Here is a 27,329-nt window from a genome sequence, read left to right as displayed (position 1 = left end):
GCGGAACCCGGTTTGAGAACCCCTTGTCTACCCATTAATTTCGTACATGTACGCCTGACCTTTCTAAGAGTAAGCCCTGACGCTCATTTGGGTAAACTTAAAAGTAAAAACGGTACCAAAAAAGGAAGACATTTGCTATTCTCTATAATTCCGAATTAGAGCTCAGCTCTTGAGGAGGAGGAGGGGAGGGTACGGAGGGGAGGGTCACCCGTGACGTCAGAAGTGACGTCACATGTGAAGTTACGAGGGTAAACTTTTTCAACAATATATAGCGGAACATTTCCCCGCTAAATTTAACAGGAATATTCCCCCACTAAATTTAGCAAACAATTTTTCCGCTCAATTTAGCGGAAAAATCTCACGCCAAATTTAGCAGGAAGACTTTGCCCTAGTAACATCACACGTGACGACACGTGTGACGTCATTGTGGGAAACGTCCCATAATGCAACAAGCGGTTACGCCGACGGCGACACCGCTCAAGCCGGAAACGGGCGCCTAAGAGCTGCGCTCTAAAAAATGAGACGTGTACAAATCTCTGTAACGCAAAATTAGAGCGCTGCTCTTGAGGAGGAGGAGGGGAGGGTATTGAGGGAAGGGTATGCAACTCCTCGTCCTCCGTACCCTCTCCTCCTCTTCTCCTCCCGTCCTCCCCGTCCTCTTCTGCTCCTCGTCCTCCCCCTTTCCTCCTCCACTCCTCCTCCTTTTCCCCTCCTCCTTCTTATCTCTCGTCCTTCTCCTCCCCACTCTGCCTCCTCCTTCCCTACTTTCTTTCCTCATCTACCATCCTCCTCTCCCCTCCTCCTTTCCTCCTGCTCCTCCTCCGTACCCCCTCCTCTCACAGTTTTCCCGCTAAATTTAGCACGTGACCTCAACAGCCATTCGATTCCCCGCTAAATTTAGCGAAGAACTGAATTGCTCTTGAGGTCACGTGACGTCAATTTTCCCGTTAAATCTAGGTGAGAAACTGAATTTGTTCATAGATGACGTGACACCAAGTCATGCGACGTCATTTTCCTCGATAAATTTAGGGGGAATTGAATTTTTAAGGTCACGTGACGACAAATTTCCCGCTAAATTTAGCGCGTTTACGCCGACGGCGACGTCGACGCTGCGAAAACCGCAAACGGGCGCCCAAGTACTGCGCTCTAAAAAAAAAAAAACAAAGCTCGATAACATGTGTTAAATGTTTGGATTGGGCTGGTTGGTTCATGTCCATTAAAAGGTATAAAAGCGCTAAAACACACATAGCTAAAGAAGTTGAAAGCTAGCACCCGTCTGTGTTGTACGTGTTTCTTCTTCGTTAGTGTGTTCTTTTGCGCTTTTAAACCTTTAAACGAACTCAATAACATGTTTGCGCTTTAGATCATTCAATAGCACATAGAAGCGCTTTGACAAGGCACGGAAATGTGCCACATAAACGAGGTTCAACGCAAGAAAAACTTTCTCTATTATAATTATTATCAATTTGAAGGCCGTGCTTAATAAATCGCACAAAATAAACAACACTGAGCTTTATTTCTGTTCTCTGGCAATCGATTCGTGGCCATATAGGTACTTAAAAACAATTGACAAGGGCCATCATTCGTCGCAATATTGAGTGACAGTGTTTATGAATATTTTTCTCACGTTCAAAAATCTACATTACACGAATGCGAGTGTAGTGCGCGCTATAAATGCCGAGGCTGCAGCCCTCTACAACAATCTTTTGTTTTGTAGAAATGAATGACCATTATCCACCTTTGTAAGAAATCGTAGCACGATACGTTAACAGGCCAATTTTCGTGGTCACTGCCAACGGCTAACGCAACATCGTAAACTCCCGGTGAAGTATGTTAGATCCCCTGACCGCTTTTGGTGGGCTTTCGGGTTTAATTTATTACAAAAGCATTGCATTGTGCTGGCGTGATCTATAGAATGTTGTCTTTTTCTTAACGTAGAAAAACAACTGTGCGTGTGCCTCAATGGTTAGCGTATTTTTATCCCGCTTAAATTTAAAAAAAAAATATATCTTCTTTTTTCATTCAAGCAGGATAAAAATACGCGTCAAGGACCAGTCTGTTCACATAATGATTAAAAGTGTAAAACTTTACATCCTTATTATACTGTGGTTATTTTAGCGTTGCACACGTACAGTCGGGGACAAAAGTCTCCAGGACGCGCGAGCTGCGACTGAAACGCATCGCTCTGCCATCTGCCGGCGGGTCGCCTGGTTTCGAGATCACACAAAAGTGCATGCGCGTCCTGTGCCTGCAAGCATGTGTGTTTTCCCGCTTTTCTGCGTCGCGGCGCCTAACTCGGAATCGGGAGCGTGGTACCGCCTCGGAGATAGCGCTTACTGACATGGCACCTACGAAGCAAGGAGTCACGGCTGCTCAACTGAGCGATAAGCTCAGCTGGTTATAAAGCAAGATGCGCTGACACGGCGAATTGCTGCGCAATGCCGCAGGCGGTATCTCCAGTTTCGGAATGTGTAGCAGACGATCGTGAGCCGCAAGCGCTATCTCCGAGGTGGTACCACCCGCCCGATCCCGAGTTAGGCGCCGCGCCGCAGAAAAGCGGAAAAACACACATGCTTGCAGACACAGTAGGACGCGCATGCGCTTTTTGGTGATCTCGAAACCAGGCGACCCGCCGGCAGATGGCAGAGCAAAGCGTTTCAGCCGCAGTTCGCGCGTCCTGGGGACTTTTGTCCCCGACTGTACGTAAACAAACAAAATAAAGTCAGTAAATTGATGGTCACGCACATTTGTAGAAACCACAGGGCTGAATATCTATGAATGCGATAGCATTTATCGCTGCACACCGACAAATTTAGCGGGGAAACTGACTTGGTGCATAGGTCGTGACGAACATTTTTTCCTAAATTTAGCCGAAAAACTCCCCGCTAAATTTTTGTCGTCCTTGAGATCACACTAGAGGTAGTCCTTGAAGTTAACCTGGACGTCGTTTTTAACGGCGTCCTCTAGGACGTCATTCTCATTATCATCTTCTAGGACATCATCCCCGACGTCCTTCTGATGCCGTTTTTGACGTCGTCTAGGTTGTTGTGGAAGGTGAGCTCCTAGTCGACGTCAGTGACGACATCTAGAACGACCTCTAAGATGACATCTAAAATGACCTCTAGGAGGACCACAAGGGCGACGTCTAGGACAACCCCTGGGACGACCTCTAGGGTAATATGAAGGACGACTACTAGAATGATCTCAAGGACGACTTGAGGACGACCTCTGGGACGACCTCAAGGTCGACGTCCTGGATACCAAAGACGACGTCCTTGGGGACGAGCCCTAGGGTGATCTCAAGACCGATCATGTAGGACGACCTCTAGGGTGATCTAAAGGAAGAACTCAAGGACGACCTCAAGAACGTCTAGGACGACGTCAAAATATCTAGGACGACTTCTAGGACCTTTAGGACGACGTTGAGATCGACGGCAAGGCCATGAGGTTTTTCGAAGAGTGTGCAAATGTGAAGGAGCGCGTATTGCCGATCCGCATGCGCGCGGCGCCATGGGGTGCAAGCACTGTGAGTGGAAATGATCTACAGCGCATACCTACTGCGCTAACCTTTTGCGCATTTGGAGACCAGAATATATGGAGCTGAAAATCTTGAATAGTGCATTAATAATGCTGTCGCATTAAAAGTAAAAAAGTCGAGAATTACCGTACTTCCTCTGATGTTGATATGTTCAAAGAAACGGTCCGCGGATTTCACAGTGACAGATCTGCAGCTTAAGTTTAGTGGCATGACACTAGAAAGCGTTCAAAATGAGGAAGGGTGCCAACAGTTTGGTCCTTCTTTCTCTGGCTCGGCTACAGTGCGGTCTTTAAATATGCTGAGTCAGGTGTTCTGCCTTCCGAGTTCTACTTTGAGAACAAACTCTGTAACTTCACTGGCGATGCCCCTTTTTATTTAAGCATATTTCCTGTTTGTATGGTCGTCTTTGAAAAGAGGGTAAAATTTTCTGGGTGTATAAAAGGGTGCCCACCTGAACATAGCAGGCTGGCTCGCCAAGTCCCAAATGATCCTTCGAAAACCAGGCACAGGAATACAGGCATTGGTCAGTTGACCTTGAGCCAAACGCATTGGGAGCTCATAATACTACCCAACACACCCTTGGAAAAGTCAGCGGGTGCCAAAGCCCGGGTGCACAAGGACGGGAAGGGACGCTGAAGCTTACATCGAGCCACACACTGTATACGCGGCCGTTGCCGAACACGGGTGTGGTATGGCCATTCCGCCGTGGGCTTTGATTCCTTTCGCTTGCGCAACAGTTCGACTCGGTTTACGCTATTGTTACCTTGTCCTGAAGGAAACTCACCCTCTGAGGAACGCAGGTAGTGGTTTTGCCGCATCGCTTGCTCCGAGGTGAGAGGGCCCCATTCGATGTAAATACGCGAGCGTCGTGCATGCTTCTAGGCTTACTCGGCGAGATACAAACGCGGACTCTGGCCCGGTTCACATCGCTGACTTGAAGGGATACTGCCGTCGCGATGGGGAAAATCACTGACTTGAGGTTGCAGTAGGACACATGAAGTCCCCTGCTCCTGTCGACACAGGAGCGAGCTCGAGAATGCGGGCTCGTCGAGTTAGCTGCATGATTCACGACTCCATCGGCAAGCAATTTTGCAGTAGATGCTGCCACTGCCGCAGTCTGCGGCAGAGTGCTTGCTTGTTGTTTGCGGTTTTAACACTTCGTTCTCTACAGAATGGCATCTTATAAAGACCGCCATAGAAGGCGTCACTCAGGAAGTACACCGGAAGAAAACACAGGACCTTCCGTTTTCTCAAGTGCTCAGGGTGGCTGGCACTGGTTCAACCTGGCAGACCTCCCGGATAACCGTTCATGGGGACAAGGGCGCCGACGATGACCAGCCCGCGGAACGGCGTAAAGTCGAAGAGGCTTCGTGGGCTCCACAAGGCCTAGGGACGCGGGCAGTTGTACACCCACGGCAACATCCACGCAAAACGGGACAGGTCCGTCTGTGTCGGAGTGGACCATCCTAGAGCAGGCCTTCTGCTGCATCGTAGTGAATGGGACAGCGAGTGACGGACAGGAAGCAGTCGACATTATCTGCCGCGGCTTCGCTAGAAGAGCCAGCTGAAACCGGCAGAAAGAAAGACCAACGCCGACGTTTCTACCATCCCTACGCCACTTTGGGAAACTAAAACTTGGTTACCCGGGCAACACCAATAGCGGCCACTTCTCCCGACACCTCAGGAATCCTGACCGAGGTGCCCGCAATATGACGGAGGCTTATTGCGGAGAAGGCGCCGTGTAACTGAGCTTTCGGTTGCACGTCAAGAGATTCCCAAGTGGTCGAAATTAATCCTCAGTCCTCCGCTGGGGCGTGCCAGATGCTCGTCGTAGGTTTGGCACGCAAAACCCCCAAATTTGATTTTCCCGACACCTCAGACAGCCCCAACCACAGCGTTCACCACTGTCTCCCCAATCCATCAATGACTACATCATGGCTGACGTGGAAGAACTTATGTCTGAGGCCCATGAGATCCCCGAGTGCCGAAGTCCTCTGAAGCCAGGGCCTTGAAGTGGGGAAAGTGCGAGAGACGAGGGTGGCAGACGACGGGGCGGAGGTCAGGGGACAAGCACTTTGCCAGGCGACACGAGCTGGCGCGTGACAGAGCGTGCTGCGCGGTCCCAGGTCTGGACCATGGCGATCCCAGGAGCGGTTCACTAGTGAGATTCAGACCAGGACCGGCGGGAACGGCGAGCCCTGTCCATACCGGCCTAGGCGATGGCAATCCCGGAGTGGTTCCGCAGCGAGACTCGGGCTATGAGAGCTCGGAACATCTAGCCTACGCAGCGCTGGCATGAGGAGGACGATCCGCAGGCGCAGACACGGACTCCAACTGCGAGCTCTGAACGATGAGCGACAACCAGGGTCGGCGGGCCTAGACTGCCGGCTCTTGAGGACGGGCAACCGGGAAGTAGAGTAAAGCTTTTCGCTGTCTATCGTTGTGCTGTGTCACTCCTTCGGAGACTACCGAAGCGCAGACCGATCGGGCGGCGGTGTTATAGACCTACCCGCCAAAATTTGCAGTGCATCATTCAGTGAATCTCACTTGAAGTGCTGGAGGACGTGTAGACCAACCTCACGTTATTCAGGCCTGTCACACAGCCCCTTTATATGACACGTGGTGAACATGACGTAGGGTTTTGTTATTGTTTTCAACCTCGTCCGCGAAGCAAATTTCCAGGTATTCACATTTGGCGGTGTTAAAATCTTTCATAAACGCTTCGTTTTTCATACGTACCGTTACACCCCATTCACTCTTAAGCTGATACAGCAGCCAAAGCTACAAGGGCGAGCTAACCCGTGCTCCTATTTTTAAGACCTGCATTTCTAGCGCGACTGCTCGCTTCATGCAAGAACTTTTTAAAACACCGACCTCACGCTCTCGTGCTTCTGGCATTGTCTGCAGTCTCAGCTTAGAGGGGCCATAAAATGATTTTTCTAATTTCGCCAATTACTACTTAGAATCACTCCCTAGTGTTAATTACGGAATAAACTTGCCTTAGTTTTTCTTTCTAGTCAATGGCAGTCACAAAAGAATTTTCAAAAAATATGAGCATCGCTCATCCCCTCAATTCGGAGCCTGAACAGGCAGCCACGTGACCTGATGCCTATCGTATGCCACCAAGGTTAACTATCGCGACACGCTGGGGTCGGCAAAGAAGAAAATGGGTGCTGAGAACTAGGTATTGTTAGAGTTCGGCTGTTCTCATCAACGCAGTGGTTGGACACGAGCCAACATGAGTGTCCGCGGAGTCATTGATTGTTACGAACCGAAGTCGAGTACTCATGGATTTCTCGTTTGCAACCAACGTTACTAAATCACCTTAGTTGTGGAATTCCCGCGGAAGGGGGTACCCCCTCCCCCCCGCCCCACTCACTCAGTACAGTCCGCCTCCCGTCGTTTGAAGCCCCATTTAGATATTCGTGTCATAACTGTGTGTTCTGAAGAGTACGGTAAAACGCCATCTAGACGATGTGCTTCAAAACGTACTCATTTCATAGGACACCCTGCAGTTACCATAGCAGCCGTCCGGCGCGTCGAACGACGGGAGGAGAGTCGTGGTGAGGAGGGTGTACTGCTCGTGGAAGCCGCGTCTATGAGCAGTTCCGTAACTGAGCTAATCTAATAACGCTGTCTGCAATCTATGAGCCGCGCTCAATTGTCGTCAGGCGGGTAGTTTCGATCCCACGGTTGCTTTGCTAAGGCAAGACTGAGAGAAATAGCCCCCTTTTATCCTCACAATTGCACCGCGAAAAAAACAAAGTCTCTTAATCAGTGGCGTTCTTTGCGAGTATACTTGGGTCAGACATGGACCAGTACTCCTATGCAAAGTCGCAAACCTTCCAGCGCGATATCGTTTCATGACTCCTTTAAAAATGTGCGGAAAGGACATTTTCGTTCTTATTTTTTTGTTTAGACATGTTCTATGTTGTGGCGACAGCCCAGAAACACTGGTCAAGACTATTGTTTATGGGCTGCCGGCAGAACAGTAAAGAAAACTATTCTTAAACCGAATGAACGGATTTTAAGACTGCGCCTGTGAAGCTCCGTTGTGATGCCGCCACGTCATTGGCCTCTAAAAAGCAGCACCAGTTCGCGGCAGTATGGCTTTCTCACGGAGTTGCTTTGTACTGAATGTGACTTGGCGGAGAATACTAACGACACTACTACGTTGTGTATGTTAACTTCCACAGTCCTTCCGCAACATGCAATTCACATTATCAAGATCTCCGTTCTTTGCAGACGTTAGGTAGTAACTTAATCAGAGGAGGTGAGAACCTTTGTCAAATCAGCCGTAACCCCCCCCCCCCCCCCCCCCCCCCAAGGGAGGCGCTGTGAAGAACGCGCTCAAATGTGGCACTAGGCGAACCTCTAATATGGATAGCTTGCAGGTGCCGCCATTGCTTGTTACTGATGGTTCTATCTAGTTACTGTTTTCCTCGAGCTGCGATGTGACACTAACACGGTGAACCGAAGGCTCGTGGAACATAAAATACCTGCATGGCCGCGAATCACGTAACGGCTGAGCTATGTATAGGCCATTAGGCGTACAGTCCTCAGTTATTACTACTAGGCGAGATTGTCTCGCGTTGATGCCATCAAGCGGACCGCTCGCAACTACAGTACCCTTGGCCGTGCAGAAGCCATTGACGTCACGAGCACGATACGCATTGCGCTTCTTGGTGGGCGAATTTGAAGCGAGAGGTACAGAGCCTGCGGCCACGTCATTTCGTTTCCCGTACCCCTCTAAATGTAAAGAGAGTATTGTGGTCGGAGCCTTTGTTTTGCGGTCCGCTTGTTGAGCCTTTCACTTTGATTATTTTATTGAACAGGAACATTGCAGTGTATACCTTTATGCTATTTTTTGGGGCTGTTTATTTCTTTGATGTTTACTATTGCATTGGTCAAAAAGCTCTTGTTCGTTAATTTTGAACTTTTCAGGTTATCGGAATGATTGGAGCTGCGTAGAATTTTCCTTCGTGTCAGTTATTATCACCTTTATTACTGCTTTAACAGAAGAGTAGACAGCAGTCAGTGTTGTGGAGGTCATCAAGGTCACCTTGTAGAGCCGAGCCTAGCATGGTGTGGACGGTCATCAAAACAGTTTTCAGAGGCTTTTCGTTCCCACTCACAACATACGAGTAGTGTTCAGCTCTGATAAGCAGGCTGATTCCCTTTTCGCATTTACTGACGTTGTGAGACGAACCAGTGATGAGAATGTCTTCCGGTATATCCCGAGAAAAGTTGGGTGGGATGGCGACAATGTCTGCTGATATCTGTGGGTCCTCAAGAGCTTCAATTCGGATTTCCTTTCTGCTGAATTGACTGCGCAGCCATAGTTCTACCTTGTGAAAATTCTTGCAGATATAGCAGCGCCTTCTTCAAATGTGTAAATGGTTATGTCCTCTTCCGCAAAAACCTTCAGATGCAGTTTCTCCGAGATATCTTGTCTTATGAAAGTACGTTGGGTTCCGCTTTAACAAGGAGTCGGACAAGCTTACGGAGTGTCTCTCTTTCTGCCCATGCCCTTGCCGTTTGTATAAGTACTCTACAAGGTTCACTTCCTTTTGTGTCAGCTGTCTTCAAAGACGACTGCAGCACTGTTTTGTTAGGAATTGCTCTATCGCTTGAATTTAAGGTCCTGTTTAATTCTTGCTTTCTTTGCACGTTGTAGCTTAGGTCGCACATTGCTGTCGCGTGACTTTTAGAACATGGTGTAAACTTTCGCCACTTTGCGCTCTTTAAATTTTTTGGACGATGCTTGGGTATGGTGCATCGAAAGCGATGCTTGTTCGTTTTTATGAGTACTTCCTTCTTGATCACTGGTATAGAGATCGAACAACGGGCAGCTGCGCGGACAACTGACCTGCAGAACAGGCATTGTTTGTTTTCGACATGAGTTATTGTAACAAACATAGCTGCGGAAGGTGCGTATTGCAATGGCTGATCTCTTCTATCGGTAGTAGATCTAGCCAAACTGGTAGGTGGTTCGTTTTTTTGGCTTCTACTTCTATATTGCCTTCACTATCGGCTTTCATTTTCACGTTTCAAGAAGTTCAGGAAGCATTTGAGCTGATTTTTATTGTGTGTTGTTTCCGTTGTTGATTTTCGGCTGTATTCCAGTTTCAGATCTGATAGCACTAGCTTCCGCAGAACTGTTAGTAGTAGTGCTCCGTAGGTGCTTGAGCCTACAACGAGTGCCTCACTTCAAACTCTCGAATCGACTTCATAGTTCAACAATCTGAGCTTCTTGACGTGGTGAGAGTTATTTTACTGTACTTACAGTCAGCAACCGTGTCAAGTGCTTTTCAATTAAGAGATATCTTTTTTCCCGAATCTTGCTTTGAGAATGTCCAGTGCAACTGCGTAGTCCTCCGACGTCATTTTCTGCCCATCAGTGGGCACAGCAGCATTGTGGGTAAGATAGTTTTTCAAGTATTTAAACTTGTCTATTTCGGTGAGTGCCTCGTTATTGTTGATGGTAGTGTCAAATTGATCCCAAATGCCTTGCCATGATCGAATATCACCTGAAAATTTCTCGATTTCTAGCTTCGAAGACCTGACTTTCGAAGTTCCAGTCTTCGATTAGCGTGTCGCGTTGAGGTCTCAGACGTGTCTTGTTGGTTAGTCCTTCCTGCTCTTTCAGCTTCCGGTGGACCCTTGTCTTCGTTATGCTGATTAGTTCGATGTAACTTTGTTTGTTGACCATCTTCTGTTCAAGTTTGTTTTTATTAATAATTCTCTAAATCTGGACGTACATTTTTTAATGCGTAATCCTAGATCGTTAAGAAGTTGTGTTTTTATTTTAGCTCACCAATGGGACTGGTTCCATGGCTACAGGTGTGGTGATTTCCGTTAAGAATCTTGTTGATGATCGAATCACGGCCGGTCTTCGTTTCAGTTGATCAACTGCGGCTGGCGTTAGTTGATCTGTTTCAATGTGGCAAGTTCCGTAGAATTTAGCTAGGCTTTGCGATGGATATTGTCAGGCTTGCCTCTTCGTAATTCTGTTGTTATCCCTGGATTCGGTAACTAACGTATTATTGCTTCTAAATAGAAGATGTTAACATTAATTTAAGCAAAACTGATTCATTTGCAGTGTATACAAGTGAATCAAAGAGTCTTGCCGCAGTTTGTCGCTTGTTGACCGAGGTGGTGTCTTTCGCTCGCTTGTTCTTCTTTTTCTGTCTCATATATAGTTTTATTCGTCATCCTTCTTTTGCGCTGAGAACGTTCAAATATCAAAACAAAAGGTGTTTAGCTTGGCCGCAGACATCCTGACCATAAATCGCGGGAAAATGAGACTCCAACTTCAAGCGAGAGCTTCTGCTGAAACTGAACAAGGTATATATAGGAAGCGTCTGTCCCACACAAAAATCAATAAACGTTTTCAAAATATTATCTTGCCTTCGTCCACATATAATGTTCCTAATATTTGGTTTATTTTTATTGCGTTTTAATTTGTCCCAAGTGATTATGGCACGAAGCTTTTAAAGTAGTCTAGAAGAAATCTAAATTGTAAAGGTTACTTCTTGGAAGTAGTGTCCAATTAATATTTCCCTCAAGTAATCTAAATGAATACTTTTAGACTAGGAGTAGTAGTAATTGTAATCGACTACTTTTTCCGAATAATGTGTACAATACTGCTTGGGGAACAACACATCGTACATTAAGGGAGCTGTGCAACAAGTTCAGTGCTCTGCTTAAATAATTTGGGAGTTGGTGTCTCGACCTTTCTGAAGTGAAGAACAAAAGACAATTTTTGCCTGCATGCCCTAGTTTTTATTTTAAAAATTGACAAAGTTTGAGGTTTTTCGTACCTCTTAGCTCCTTCACCATCTTCTGAGTCACGTGCGCTGTGACGTCAATTGGGGACGTCATGTGAGCAGCTAGAACTCACCCGCTCGCAACGACGTGCTTACACAGCGCGATCAACATCGCGGGGGGGAGGAAAGTCTCGTCCGGGCCCGACCATCCCCGTCCGGCTTTGCCCCTGTCCCCCTCCGACTTCTGGCGGCTGTTTGCGGCAGCAGGTAGAGCTGACGGTTTTGTTACAACTTTGTATAATAAAGGTTTTGTCGCTGGTACCAGGTTTTTGACGCATGTATGTTTATGTTGGGAAGACAAGATTTATAGAAAAATTACCTTTAATCGAGCAAGTATTTGCACAACTTCCTGTCTTTTTTCAAGTCTCCCATTGACGTCATGCCGCGTGGTCCTCATGGCCGCCGCTCGCGGCTGCAGGTGGGGAAATATTCTAACTTTTGCCTCGCGATTACGCGGCGGAATCGCAACATGTTGAACGAGGGAGATGTGTTTTCTGTCCTTTGTGACAGTTTAAACAGTGTCAAAAGTAGAAGACGAAAATTCCTTCAACGTTAAAATTCTTCCACAGCTCCTTTAAGAAAAGGCGTTGTATGACCATCGAACACAACACATTGCGTACGTTGCGCAAGACCAGATTGCGCACGTTGCATACGTTATCTTATGCCCACGTTCTCCGCAAACTGCGTGAGGCCATCGGGGAAACCGATGAGGATTTGTGACAAGAGGCGTCCTCCTCCTGCATGACAATGCCAGTGTTCACAAATGTCGTGTTGCCCAGGCTGTCGTTCGAGCGCGTACTTTTGAAAAGGTTGACCCCCCCCCTCGCCCCCCCCCCCCTCCCCCTTACATGTCCGGGCCTAGCCCCAAGTAATTTTTTTTTTAAATTTCTGAATCTGAAGAAACGTTTTAAGGGAACAAGGTTCGATGACTTAAGCGCACTGCACATTGTCAGGGAGCGGAAACTTGACGAGCAGGAAGAAACATTTTTTTGCAAGGTATCAGGAGATTTCTAGGGAAATGATCTCCCATCTGGATTAGTTTAAGGGGGGGGGGGATTATGTTGAAAAATAAATATTTCTTTTCAAAGCCCTGGTAGTTTTTTATGTGAAAGGGCGAACTGATTTGATCTCCCTTATGCCATAGTGACAGCGAAAGGCAAGATGTGGTTTTGAAGTGCACGGGATTTTGTCCTGACCTCCCGGAAGCGTAAGGGATTTTGCGGGAACACTTGGTTTTGTTGGCGAGGATGGAAGAATAAAGGAAGAAAGGATTACACTGACAAAAAGGAGGTTTGTGAATTAGTGGAAGTCTACAGAAGCGTGATAATGGATCAAATTGGTTGGGTAGACGAATCAAGAAAAGTGAAATTTATTAACGATTTAAACGGAGGACTGTAAATATTTCTTAATCTACTCAACATGTTGAACGGGGCTTTTTCTGGGAGTACGGGAAAAAATCCGCAAAACCGTTGTTAATTAGAAAAGATGGTCACGCTAAATTGCTAAAGCAGGGGTTGTTAAATCATTAATACCGAACGCGTTGCGCAAATTGTGCACTCATTTTATAAACATTGCAGTGAAGGGACCATGGGTGAGGCTAGAAGCTCCAGAATATGAAGAGGAATTCATAAAAAAATCAATTGTAATTAAAGTTGAAGGATGGCCATCAGCAAAAGGAACAGAGAAGGAAGAAAATAGCAGTGATTCCGTATGTCTACGGGATTTTCCATAATTTACAGGCTTGCGCAAAAAAAGTGTGGAATGGACGTAGTATCGTTCTCAGATTTCAAAAATTAGTAGGTTTACGTTATTTCAGTCAAACCATAGAGACTGCCACAAGACTTATCGGAAACCTTCGATTCCTTGCGTAGAAAGTGTAGTGTATGAGATACCGTTGGCATGCGGGTTCCAGTTCGCGGGACGAACCCCGAGATGCGATAACTACAGGTTATGAGAACATAAGAGAAATGTATGCACAAATGCATCGAACTCAGAAACCGTTAAGCACATTCAGGATTGCAACAATTGTACTGCGGGTCTAGGACTTTTCGGTGTAGGACGTTTCGGTGCTGTCTTTTCGGTGCACGGACTTTTCGGTGCACGGACATTTCGGTGCACGGACTTTTCGGTGTGGGTCTTTTCGGTGCACGGACTTTTCGGTGCACGGAAAATCCAAATCACGAGTTTTTTGTGTGCTCTTTTTTTGTTTTCTCTAAACTTAATACGCACTATTTTATCTAAAACTAATTTTTTTCGCACTTCATAATTTTTGTAGACTTGGTCATTCATTTACGGCCACTCACTGATATACCACCTAAGTGACTTTGTTAGGCGCAGTACCATCTTGCGTGTGGATTGGAAACGTTGGACGTTATGGTTCGTTTGTCGGTGTCTCTTTTCCAACGTACGCACTAGTGGCATCACATGTCTCGGGTAATTTTCAACAATCTTAAAGGGGTGATACAACAATTTTTGCACTTTGCGCAAATACCGCATAGAACGTACCCCTGACGTTAATGACCTATGAAACACGCGTTCGTTTTTCACCCCGCGCAATAGAAGTACCAGAAAAAAAATTAAAGAAAAGTGACCAGCCTTCACCCCCTCAACTCGCAGCCAGAACAAGCGGCCACGTGATCTGGAGCCGATTATATGCCGCCAATGTTGATCATAGCCACGCGCTGGGGTTGGGAAAGCACTGGACACGCGCTGAGTTCCAGACATTGTTATGGCTCGGATTTTTTCGTCGTTGCAGTGATTGGACACGGGCCATACCCGAATGCTTCTCGAGCTAGTAATTACCACGAGCCCATATCGAGTGCCCACGCACTGCTCGGGTCCAATCTATGAACCTCATTCAAATATCGTCATCGGGGTGTAATGCGATCTCCACGTTACGTCATCAGATTTTGCGAAGGAGAGATTGAATGAAAATGATCGCTTTTGTCCTTGAAATTACGCCGCAACAAAGGAGCTTCTTGGCTAGTGGCGTTGCGTGCGAGTATCCTTGGGTCCCACTAGCGCCAGTAAGCTCGCGTAAAGTGAACAAAAACATTCCAATTCAATATCGTTGCACCGCTCCTTTAAGCTTCTTGCTGTTGGTGCCTTTCCTACACAGATTACCAATAATAAAGCCCACACCTTTATAGAAGGCGCCGAGAACGGCTGTACCGACCCAACGCGTAAAAACACACGTGATGCGTCTAGCGCGTACGTTGGAAAAGAGACACCGGCAAATTAAACATAATGTCCAACGTACCCAGTCCTCCCGCAAGACGGTGCTGCGCCTAACAAAGTCACTTAGGTTGTAAGTAAGTGACCATAAATGGATGACCAAATCTACAAATTTATAAAGTGCAAAAATTTAATTTCTAGCTAAAATCGTTCTTATTACGTTTAGAGAAAAAAAAAATCGTCATTTTGATTTTTTGTGCACCAAAATGTCCGTGTACCGAAAAGTCCGTGTACCGAAAAGTCCGTGCACCGAAAGGTCCGTGCACCGAAAAGTCCGTGCACCGAAAAGTTCGTGCGCCGAAATGTCCGTGCACCGAAAAGTCCGTGCACCGAAAAGACCGCACCGAAACGCCCTACACCGAAACGTCCTACACCGAAATGTCCGGATCCCTTGTACTGCGTGCTGGTCAGAGACGGAAGTTCTACATAAAGAGAAGAATGATATAAAGAGAGTCGTTAAAGAAAGAGTAACAATGAAGTCTGTCGGAAACTGCGTAAGCCAAGCCTCCATGCAACTTGGAAGTAATAGAAAAAAATCATCAGATTGTTAACTATACCTTAGATGGTTTTTCGTTTTTTTTTTTTTTTGTTCTTTTTTTTTTAGGGAGGGGAAGATGCTTGAGGCGGTGTTAATATTTGGCAAGCTTTCCTGGGTTCGGGTACAAAGCGCAGCCGTCACCTTCCGTTTTCTTGGGGTCACCCAGATGTAGGTCCGGGAACCCTATCCCGTCGTCCTTTGACCGCGTGGTCAAAGACGACGTGGCCTCCTATAAGTGTATATCTTATCTTTTTTTTGTGAATGTTTTCAACAAAAGAAATCTTTGTGTAGAAGGTGGTTGACAATGATGGTATTGTGGGTTGGACCGTTTCCTTTTTCCTTGTTACTGTGTATGTGATTTGTATTTGAAAGTGCTTTCAACAAAACAGTTCTCTGCGTAGAAGGTTGTTGAGAGTGGTTGTTTGAGTGTATAGGATGCATTAAGTAAGAATAAACAGGAATCTTCTCGAAGTCCGTGACCAAGCGTTGCTGTCTCGGCTCTGCGCGCGGCAGTACTATTAATTGTACGAAATAATACTTGTTAAACATGTTTTAATTTTCGGCAATTACAAGTTGCACATTACAACCAATCACCTCAGGTTTGCCCCAGGGCTCTCTTTTGGGCCTATTTTGTTCCTTGTTTATATAAATAACGTAGTTAATGCAATCCATCCCATTTTAAGTCTGCCTTTTCACGAAGTCTTGACTAGTCTACATAAAAGTTAATTCACAATGTGACCAAAAGAATTAATTGGCACGTGTGTTGTAAAAATGACACATAAAGATACATATTCAGAAATTATCCTTTGTAACGGTTACGAAGAAAATGTCGCCTCTTAGGTTTTTCTGCTACAACAATCAGAAACTTTTAAAGACTTAGCGGTAGAGATCTGAAACTAAATTAACAGGATTGTAGATTCTGATAAGGTTTCTACCGCTGCCTTCCAAAAACTTTCTTTTTAAGAGGACACTAAAGACTACAGCTTGCGCAGTCAGGTTACTAGGTACACGTAAGATCGTATTCATTCGTCTCTGGAATACGATCACGTAACATAAATCTGCAATAGCACATATATCAAAATCAGCGTTTTCAGCGGCTCACAGTAAGATTTGTTTAATCTGAATATCGTCGCACAAAAAAGCCGAGCTACCAACACTTCTATTGAGAAAAAAATAGGAAGGCTGGAGTTTTTCTACCTATTATGCAAAGAAGTTCGAAAAAGTGTTATTTGATTTTTATGAACGTTTCAGTTTTTTTGTAATGTTGTTGTTGATGATTCTGTGGACGCTCATGTGTGACATTGAAATCGCCCAAGTATATGGTGCCGGTGATTTCAGGAGCCGCCTGTCTCCCTGGCTTCGTGCTCGCGGGGTGATTTGGGAGAGCGAAGTCTCCTCCGGAGTCCTGACCTCCGTTTTCCCTCCTAGCCAATAGATGGCGCTTCGGCGCCCTCTAGCGGCGGCTGGGAAAAACCTCCTTGCCGATCCGTAATAGGGTTCCGTGTTTTCGGTAAATACAGATGGTCGTGGTTGCAAAGAAAGAGGCGGAAAGATGCCATGAAATGAAAGTTGTGTATCCGTTTAGAGTGGGGGTCTCCGAACTGCGGCTCGCGGGCCAGAGTCAGCCCGCGGAGGTGTTCCGGCCGTTCCATGGATAGCCGTGGACTTTCCAGTGACGCCCGGCCCGCGGCCCGCTGTTACCAACACAAAAGGTAAGCGCCCGTAAAAGCAAATCGGCGCCGCGACAAGCAACAAAAGCGCCAGCGAAGATATCGAAAAGATCGAGAGAAAGCTGTAGTGTTGTGCGAATATTCGAATTTTCGAATAGGAGTTTCAAATAATACGCTGTTCGATATTGGCTAGGAGGTGAACTCTGATATTCGAATTTGTCGAAGTGTTGACTGCGTCGGGCGTGCCCCGTTGAGCAGTTGTGCTCTGCAGAGAAGCAACACATACGGAGCTTGCTTCCGCGGGTGTTGCTTCTTCGCGGCGCACTGGTGCTCGGAAAGAAGCGCGCTCAACTGAGCTAACCCGCCGCGATCAACACTTCGAAGAATACAAAAGTTGCAGTCACGTTCTTAAAGCCCACTTTTAAAGCAAGATGTTGCACGCGCGCGCGTGGTGTGTGTAAAAAGAAACGGTAAACTTTGTGAATATGTACATTTGTGCCACAATAAAATTTTAAAAATTAAGGTGTGGCTAATATACAAGGTTTGTCCTAGTCAGCGATGTCCTTAACCTGCGCTCACCATTAATGATTCCACTTTTTTTTTTAGATCTCGAGATTTAATAAAGTATATTTGTATATAGCAAGAATATTTACAAATCCCCTCAATTAGGTGTAGCTGGGCATCTCTAAAGGTCTAATTTCAAATCAAATGCATCGTTTACTTGTCATTCCCATGTAGGCAATCGACTTTCTGAGGACTCAGTTCATAAATATAGCTAGAATAAAATTAGCTTAGATATGAGCAAGCTTGGGAACAACCTTTAGGAGTTCAGATGGGTTTTCGTTTTGGCATGATGTAGTAGTGAAAAGCTTGGAGGAAATATTCGATATTCGATTCTAAAATGTTCGGTCAAAACCACTATTCACTCCAAATTCGGATCGAACACAAAATCCAACATTCGGACACGTCTAGAAACAGCATCAAAAGGACGGCTCTTTCGCCATATTATTAATTATACATTGTATCACCAGAATTCGTACTTCACTCTTTTATGTCTTCGTAACTATTATAAAAATTATTTCAGTCATCGCGGATAGTGATCGGATCTAATATATCATTTTCATTAGCCTTCTGCCATGTGTAAAATTCCGAAATTCCTATGCGGTTTGATTTATGTCCGGTGAGTTTTCGGGCCACAATTATGTTGTAATGTCATAAATTTGAAAATAATTGACTTTCAAATAAAATATATGTATTTGCTCAAGTTACATTCCTCTTTCAGTGTTTGCTCTAATTTTTGATTTTTTTATAATTAATGGCTTACTTAGGCTTATACATTTAACATTTCGTCGTTTGTATTGTCTCATCTCATTTCTGGCCCTCGAGACGACAAGTCCCCAATCCGGTCCCCTAGTCGAAACGTTTGGAGACCCCTCGTTGAGAGTTGAATTTGTATGTGCATGTAATACGAATCTTCGATTTTACATTCAACATGAGGTTTCTGCACATCGCCCCTTTAAATTAAATACAACTGTAGTACATATGTTCGCCAATGTGATTTTTATGAGTTCTTTACATCGTTACAATATTGAGGTTACGATAACACAAGCAAAACGTTGGACACACTCTGTCGAATGAACCGGGATAGGTGAAGATTTTCAATTCATGACGAGTTGTTTCTCACTGAAGAATAGGAAGCTGTCGAAATTGTTTCCCGTTGTTCTCGCAAACTGCACACATGTGTAAACAGTGTAGAAAGGACACTCTTCAGGTGCCACAATACCTGGAATGTTCCGCCAGTTTCAGGTGTAAGTGCGAAATGCCCTTTAACGGGAAGGTGATTACGCTATCTCTTCTAATGAAAGCAGCGCATTTTTCGCTTAGCTTCTTTTTTGGGTGGTTTCATGTAAACTCGAACACGCTTGTCGGGGTGGCTCGCTCTATTAAAAAAAAAATAATATATATATATATATATATTTATATGTAATTGCCCCATTTCTATGAAAACAAAACCACTTTTCAAAATATTTAAAAAAATGTTTTGCTTCACAAAATATAATAAGTATAGCAGGTAGAAAATCTGTTTTTTACTCCGTGATTTTTCCACCCAGTTTTGTAGGCTGGTATGAATACGGAAAGCACGGAAAACTCACGGTCTTTTTTGTGTGCTTGTTTGCTATGCCGACTATATTTTTTGTTCAAATAAAAATACTTTTGTATTTTTGTTTACTCTGGTAAAAAATGCCAAACATCGTGTCTTTGACAATCCGTTGGCATATTTAGAGCCTTGTAACCCATGTATTATTGTATTTGCCGCTTACCAAATTTTATGCGGGCGTAGTCATACACATAGGCTATCGACGGGCATAAGCTTAGCTTATTTTATTTCCACGGAATGTTTTACATAAAAAATAAGATATCGCCGAAAATGAAATTTCCCTAATTTTTCAACATACTTTATCTAAAAACCTCATTTTTTATTTCGTTCAACTGTTTTTTTTAATTAATTCTGCCTATCATATGAAATTTCAATTGGCTTGACGCGATTTCCTTTTTTTTGTATTTTTTCTATAAGTGATCGAAGTCGCGCCCACGTTCTCGAAACGGACAAACGGAGATTCAGCAGGTCGGCTTCGCTGCAAGGATTATACTGCGTATTTGTGTCAAAATGCAGCGGATAAATTTATTTTGATTAAGAAAACTGATCGTGCTTGGCTACATATTGTACTTAATTTTGTAACGATGGCAAATGACCTTCCTTAGTTCGATGTTAGCGGTGCAGCGGATGTTCCATTATCTGGTGTGTAAAGCCAGGGCACAAAGTGCGGAGAAAACGAAACGAGCTCCTCATTGAGCCATATCGGTGTCATATATCTTTTTGTGCTATACTCAGCTTGTAAGGCACGTATAACACGCCTGGCCTCTCGCGCGTTACACCAACTCATGTTTACAAACAAACCGGAGCGCCCCTAGTGGACGCCACCGGCGCCGCGCATGCGCGGTGGACGGTGGGCAAGAAGCCCGCCGTCGCCCATAAACAAACCATTTGATTGCGTCGTTTTTGGCGTCAGTGGGAGGTCCCGTGCTCTTTTTCGCGTTGGAATTGTTGATTTTACGTCCTCCTAACAATGTCTGACTACTTAAGTGGCTTCAGCAAAATTAACGAGGCAAAACTTTGAGTGGATAATGTGACTTGCGGCGATTCATTTCACGTGGACGCCGCAGAATGGGCGCTAAAGCCTGACTCCCACGATGAGATTCTGCCCGCTATTTTCAGTCGCGACGTCACTCGGGCTGCAAAATCGTGGACCTTAGCTGAGATGGTGGACGTCAATACTGAAAACCGCAAGTAGAATCGGGCATTACAAATCGGTGATGGCCACTGGTATCAATGATCAACATCTTCTTGTATCTACTGTTTACACTTAGCCTACTTAGCCCAACCAACCTTCAAAAGTGTTTTGAGGCCTGCACTTAGTTCTTATCGCAATTACCGGGTCAACGTTTGGTTTACGGGCCGCTGTCGTTTGAACGCGCTACGTCAAAAAGCAGATAAGTTTGAAAGAGCAGACGACAGTTCGAACGCATGCGAAGTGGAGTGCGAGCAAGAAGCACCGCGTCCCGGGTCCAAACACCATTGGAATGTCACGTTGTCGGCGTCTGTGTGAGTCTGCATACTCTTTTTCGCGTTGAAATTGTCGATTCTACGTCCTCATAGCAATGTCTTACCACTTAAATTGCCTGAGCGAAACTATCAAGGCTCGTTACACCGCTAAACTTTGCGTAAGTAATTTGACGTGCAGCGATTCATTCGCGTGAACGCCACAGAATGGGCGCCAAAACCACGATGAAATTCTTCTAGATATTTTCGGTCGCGACGTCGTTCGTGCTGCAAAAGTGTAGAAGGTAGCGGCGATAATCGACGTCGATCTGAAATTCGGAAGCGGAAACAGACCAAGCGTAACAAGTCGGTGATGGCCACTGGTACCAATTATCAACATCTTGTATGTACTGTTTACACCGAGCCTACTTAAGTCGTTTGAGGCGTGCAATTACTTCTTATTGCAATCACCGGGTCAAAGTTCGGTCTACGGGCCGCTTCTGTTTGAACGAGCAGACGACAAAAAGCAGACAAGTTCGAAAGAGCAGACGAAAGCTCGAACGATCAGGTGGCCGTGTGAATTTGAGACGCATTGAACCTGCGGGTGACCCGGGCAACTTGGCGGTTTTCTCTCGTTCATGTTGGAACAAAACAAATGCATCTGGCGACCACAAAGCGTTGCCCGCACAAGCAATCGTAGTTCGACAGTGTCTGGTTTGCCCTCTTCACGGCTACTATCCACGTACCTGGACGAACGTAGCGGGCAGAAACCCATAAAAACTGATCTTCAAACCTTTCCAGACTCTTTTGGTACAGCCCCCGTCGCTGCATTTTGACGAGAACGCAGGTATTTTGTCTGGTTTCTCCGAAAAGAACACAAGAATGCATGTCTCGCACGGCGACTTTTGCCCACCGAACCAGACCGGAAGTGCGCTCGACGCGCCACCACCGCAGCGTGACGTAGGAGAGTTGAGTTCGTGTATCGTCCCGTCTCCGTTACACTTAGGAGGCACCCGGCACAGGCCGCCAATCAATGACTTGTCTGGTCGCGTGCGATCAAATAACCATATCAGTACCTGTTCTTTGTTGGCAGTGTGTATATCCAAAATATGTAATATCACATGCCCCCCTTTAAGAAGAAAAAGCAGTCTACAGAAAAAAGCGGGGAGAATGGACTGATTTTACATAAAGCGAAGACATAATTTTTTACAGAACACAAACAGCAATTTGCGTTGAATAGTCACTTTTATCAATTAAGGCAGATAAATTATATTTAGGGTGCACTTGTAAAACAATATGTTGCTGTACTTTAAATAGTCCAGTTCATGAGCAACGAAATGCACTGTTGGAACTTTTTTGATTACGGCATCGGCTTGCCTCTGCGGAGACGATCGAGCGCCAGGGCGAGCTGAACTTCGCACCGCAGCGGTCGGATCCAGCCGAGAAGATCAACAGCCTGGAAAGTCGAGACGGATCGAACGAAAGCTGGAACCAAAGCAAGCGAGCGGTGAACCCGAGACGGTGGCTCTTCTTTTTAAACGAGTGTGTTTAGTTAAGAATAAAAGTGTTGGGTTTTGCTCAAGACTCATCGATATCTCTGAACGCCAAGAAGCAACGATTCCAACATGCACAGAAGGCAGCGAAAGCAGTCATTAATGTTTCTGTAGACGAGTCGTTTCTCCACTTGGTCGCACCGAGATTAATGCAAAGATTGTACAGCCTTCGGGAATATGGAAAGCGACTTGACAATTTTATTTTTGCTGGCTACGGTAGATTCGCTTTGGTTAGGCACACACTGCTTGGGTTTCGGAATAAATAAATGTTTGTTCTATTTCTCCTTCAAAATCAAGCGCGTCCGGCCAAGGTGAACGTGGCACCGCTGCATAAACAGTAACGGCGAATGCGTCTTTCATATTGTGGGAGATTGCACATCTCGTTCTAATGTAACCTTAGGTTCCTGGCACTGTGGAAGAAATACATTTAGGTGATGACTCTCTGTCCGAGGCTGCAACCACATTATGTTCGGCGCACCGAGCGCGCTTCATTCGCACGGGAATAGATGGCGCCCAAGTATAGAAGGGCTCGTAAAGGCTTGTATATAGGGCTTGTGAAGGAAATTGTGCATTCGTTACTCGGTCCCTGTGTACTTTGTGGTGAAATTATGTATCTATGTTGGCGTATGGGCACTGATTGCCTTTTGCCCGTACGGTTGCTGTTTTTTAAACGAGCAAATTTCGATGACGACGCAATGTGACCAAACACTCGTATAAATATAAAACTTCCCGACACAATCTACTGAGCTTTCAAAACTTTAGAGTAATTTGAAATTATTCCGCTAAACAGCTGGGTCGTGCTCGCATGTTTTGTCCAACAGCATGTTTGGTAAAGTTCCGTCAATTTTCACACACATTGCGTGGCTTTATAAGAGGTCGGGAGATTTTTTTCCACCCTGGTCCTCCCTTCTTATTGAAAAAAAAAATGATAATAATGTTACATAGTGGAGCCTAAGTATTTCTTTACATGCGCAGAAAGGTATTACTATTACAAATGGTTTATACATACGATGTCAACTGGTACTGTGGTACATACAAACCCCGTGAGCAAAAAACATTTTTATGTATGATGACTTAGTGACTGAAATGATGACAGAGTATGATTACATACTGACTGAAATGATGACACAATGCCTGAAACGCAAACTGTAGTAGCAGTTATAGGACATAAATCACTTTTCATCTATACACTCACATTATGGTGCCACTCGTTTACGTACGATCGTCTCACCATGCTCTCTTTTTCGAGGCGGATTTCTGGGTTTTTTGTAACGTGTAATGTACTTCGGGCAGCAAGAGAAAATGCTCGGAACAGCGTCTACAAATAGCAGGGGACTCTTTTTTACAGCATGGAGGAGAACTCTCCAACCAAACTCCGCATGGTACCATTTCGATATCAGTTCGTCGGGGAAATGCTTGGCACAAACATGATCATTGGGTAGTAACTTCCAATCGGCCCTTGGGATTTCACGACGCCGCTGCTTCATCCGAGCGTCATTCGATGGACCTTTAAACAAGGACACTCGCTCTGAACAGTTCCGGTACCTCGAATTGCAGTTGGGAACGAAGCACGTGTTTCCCATCTTTACAGCTTAACTTCTTCTTCAGGTTAAGGCTCACCTTCGTGCGTGATGGTAGCACCTCTGATCGACACAGCACCAAAGCAAAACACGAGGCCAGCCACTGGGCGCCCACCCCCGCCACATCGCGAAAAAGGCTAGCACGCTACGCCGCCGACACCGTGGCCGCCGAGGAGGGACCTCATACCCACGGTGCTCAAAGCTCAGCGCCCTCCGTGGTGGCGCGTAACTACCAACTCCTGGTTCGAGGCCAGCACCGAACACAATCTGGTCGTTCGCTCCCCGCGGAAAGAGCGGCCAGAGTCATCACCTAAATGTATTTCTTCCAGTTCCATCGTGGTTCCTGGCCAGGCTCGCGAACTGTGCACCACACATGTGAGGAGCGAAATCCTTTGCGAGCACCTATACTGAGGCGAGGCCCATTCTTCTTGTCTGCGCTTCCTGAATGTATGGATTTTTCTCTCCGGTAATTCGAAGAAGCACGACGGTTTTGTTCATTGTTTTAATTTTTTTTCAACGAATTTCTTTGACGTCCGTATCAACGAGCCGTCCTGCAAACGAAATTTGTATGTTGTGGCGAGATGCTTCAAGCCTTACAAGCTGTGTATAGCGCTAACAGATATATGACCCTGGTCTGGTGACATAAAGAGCTCGTTCCGTTTTCTCCGCCCTTTGTGCCCAGGCATTACACACCGGATAATGGAACATCAGCTGCACCGCTAACGATCGGACTAAAAAATGTCAGTTTCCATCATTACAAAATTAAGAACATACAATATGTAGCCAAGCACAAGTGTTCTCAATCAAAATAATTTTACCCGATGCATTTTAACACAAAAATAAGCAGTATAGTCTTTGCAGCGAAGCCGATTTGTGGAAACTGAGTTTGTCCGTTCCGAGAACGTGGGAGCGATTTCGATAACCTCTAGAGAAGATAGATAAAAAAGGATAAAATCGCATTTTAAAGTTCACATGCTCGGCAACTATAATAAAACTAAAATTAAGCGAAATACAAAATTGGGTTTTTCGATAAAATAGGTTCAAAATATCGGTAAATCTCATTTTCGACGATATTTCATATTTTATACAAAGAATTTTGTGAAAGTAAAATAAACTAAACTTATGCCAGTCCATAGCCCATGTATAGACTGTACCCGGATAGTATTAGGTAAGCGACAAATATAACAGCTCATGAGTTACTAGGCTCTGAATAAGCCACAGGATTGTCAGAGAGGCTACGTTTGACATTTTTTACCTCAGTAAGCGAATATACAAAAGCAGTTTTTTTTTAACTAAAAAAATAATCGGCATAACATACAAGCACCCAAAATATTACTGCGAGTTCTGTATGCTTTCCGTGTTCGTACCAGCGTACAGGAAAATCACAGAATAAGAAACAAATTTTTACCCTGCTGTCCTTCATAAATTTTTGTGAAGCGAAATATTTTTAAAAAATGTTCAAAAGCGGTTTCGTTTTTCGCAGAAACGAGGAAATTACATATATTGTTTAAAAAAATCGAAGGACCCATTCCGACAAGCGTGTTGGATTTCAAATGAAACCACCTTTTCCAAATGTCAAAATGTTCGTTTTGCTGCGCGGCACTGTTTGGTGTCAAGAAGACCGGCTTGCACAACTTTTACACGGTATACTTGAGCGCATAAAACCATTATAGGTGTGCCTAATTTGCGGGTGCCCTCTTCAAAGTACATTGGTCTTTTCAGTCAGGCGCATAAGGGTAATCTTTTTATTGTGCCTTCCGTGGAGTACACCAAAAAGTTATATCGGCGGGGCCTATTAGCTCTGTCTGGTGTCTCCTGCTTCGGCACTATTTTGTCAAAAATTGTTTCTAATGTTTATGACCATGAGCTGTAGCCACTTCTGTGTCATCACAAGGTTGGGCAGAATGATATAACAAAGAACAAATGGTGCAACGATTATGCCCAAAAGAACATACGATGCTTGACAGCCCTGGCATTTGAATACCGCAGTGGACAAACAACTCTGCAGAAAATATGCGAGTTTGCTCTCCTATAGAACATGGAGACCGTCAATCACGGCAAACAATAAAAGGATTCCAGTGAATGACAAAGCTCGCAACACAATAAACATAAAGTTTTCCTCACTCACGCAATGTTTTTGCACGCGTCGCATCTTTGTTTTCAGAGCGCAGCTCTTAGGCGCCTGTTTCCGGCTTGAGCGGCGTCGCCGTCGCCATCGGCGTAACCGCGCGGTGCATTACGGGACGCGCGACGTCACTGATGACATCGTCATCGTCATCGACACTGATGACGTCATCGGCATCCGCATCGTCATCGCCAGTGATTACGTCATCAGTGACGTCACTGATGACGTCATCGGCATCCGCATTGTCATCGTCACTGATGACGTCATCAGTGACATTACCAGCGATGATGACGTCACTGATGACGTCGTCAGAAAGATGTCCATGACATCACGATGACGTCACGCGCGACGTCTCTAGTAACGTCGCTGATGACGGCATCACGATGATGTCATCGTCACGTGGCCTCACAGGGGTCACGTGACCTCACAGGAGTCACGTGACCCCGGTGACGTCACATGATCCCCGTGAGGTCGCGTGACCCTCATGAGGCGACGGCGACGGCGCTCGGACAGAGGAATAGCAGACATAATGAGGAGGACGGAGAAGGGGTATACCCTCGCCTCAGTACCCTTTCCTCCTCCTCTCAAGAGCTGCGCGCTAATTCGGCGTTACAGAGAGTTGTAAACAGTTTTCATTTTTTAGACCTAATCGCCTACTGAGCCTCGTCATTCTCTGCGGTCCTTCCATTGTTCGCCGTAAGCTTTTTTTTAAAGGGCACGTTTTGCCGTTGCCCACATAGACAACCCTCACGGAATGTGCGATGAGCTGAGAACACGTATTTAATTAATAGCCCATGGCTTCTCTTGCCAGCATCCGCAGCAACGGCGGCTGACAGATTAAAGGGAGTTCGCTGATACCAATGGCCATCGGCAATTGAGCTCCTCAGATGGCCGCCGTTCGCCGTCCTCGATCAAGAAAGTGTGGATATGGATCGTCAAAAGTCGCACCGTAGGCGGCGGCTTTCCCTGCTGTATGACAGTGCTGGAAGGTGCTGGGTCAGTTTCACGGAAGGGACATCGCGATGTTTTTCCACTCGACGAAAGTAGACGGAGAATATAATTTCTGTTGACAGATACTTTGCCTCCTGAGAATGGAAGATAACAAACTGACTGCGCTCACGAATGGAGACGCAGCAACACACGGCGCAGTTACCCTTAGGACGGCTGGATCGGAGCGAGGCTCCTTCGACGAGGCTGGGTGGATTCCCCGAGCATCCTGCGCTACAGGTTCTGCAACGTTTCTTCCGCGACGAGCTGCATGTCAACGAGGGTCGCGTGCGCTATTTCCGCGTGAGAACGGGATCTTCTTTTCCGCGAATTGCCACAGCCCGAAAACGCAAGGTCAGAGCGGGTCGATCAGTGCCGCACCGTACAGACTTTTCTTTTTAAGCTTAACATATCTGTTGAAGAAAAGCCGTGAAATCTACATTAATGAGGTTTGTGCAGGGGAGTTATACGGCCAGGGACACATAGTACTGGTGTCTAATTGTAACGATCATTCTCGGCTAATGCACTGTAAAAAAATGTCTGTAAGTCTACTCTCACGCACAACGCTCGGAGAGCCAATCACCGCAACTTACGGAGGCAGCTCAGCGAATGACGATGCGGAAACATGTTTAGACCAAAAAACGCAGTCTGAGCTGTGACATTAAGCAATGCAA

Source organism: Ixodes scapularis, unplaced genomic scaffold (genome assembly GCF_016920785.2).
Source record: "Ixodes scapularis isolate PalLabHiFi unplaced genomic scaffold, ASM1692078v2 PGA_scaffold3__209_contigs__length_174095766, whole genome shotgun sequence".
Lineage (NCBI taxonomy): Eukaryota > Metazoa > Arthropoda > Arachnida > Ixodida > Ixodidae > Ixodes > Ixodes scapularis.
The sequence above is the reverse complement of the archived record's forward strand: the minus strand, read 5'-3'. Positions refer to the sequence as shown.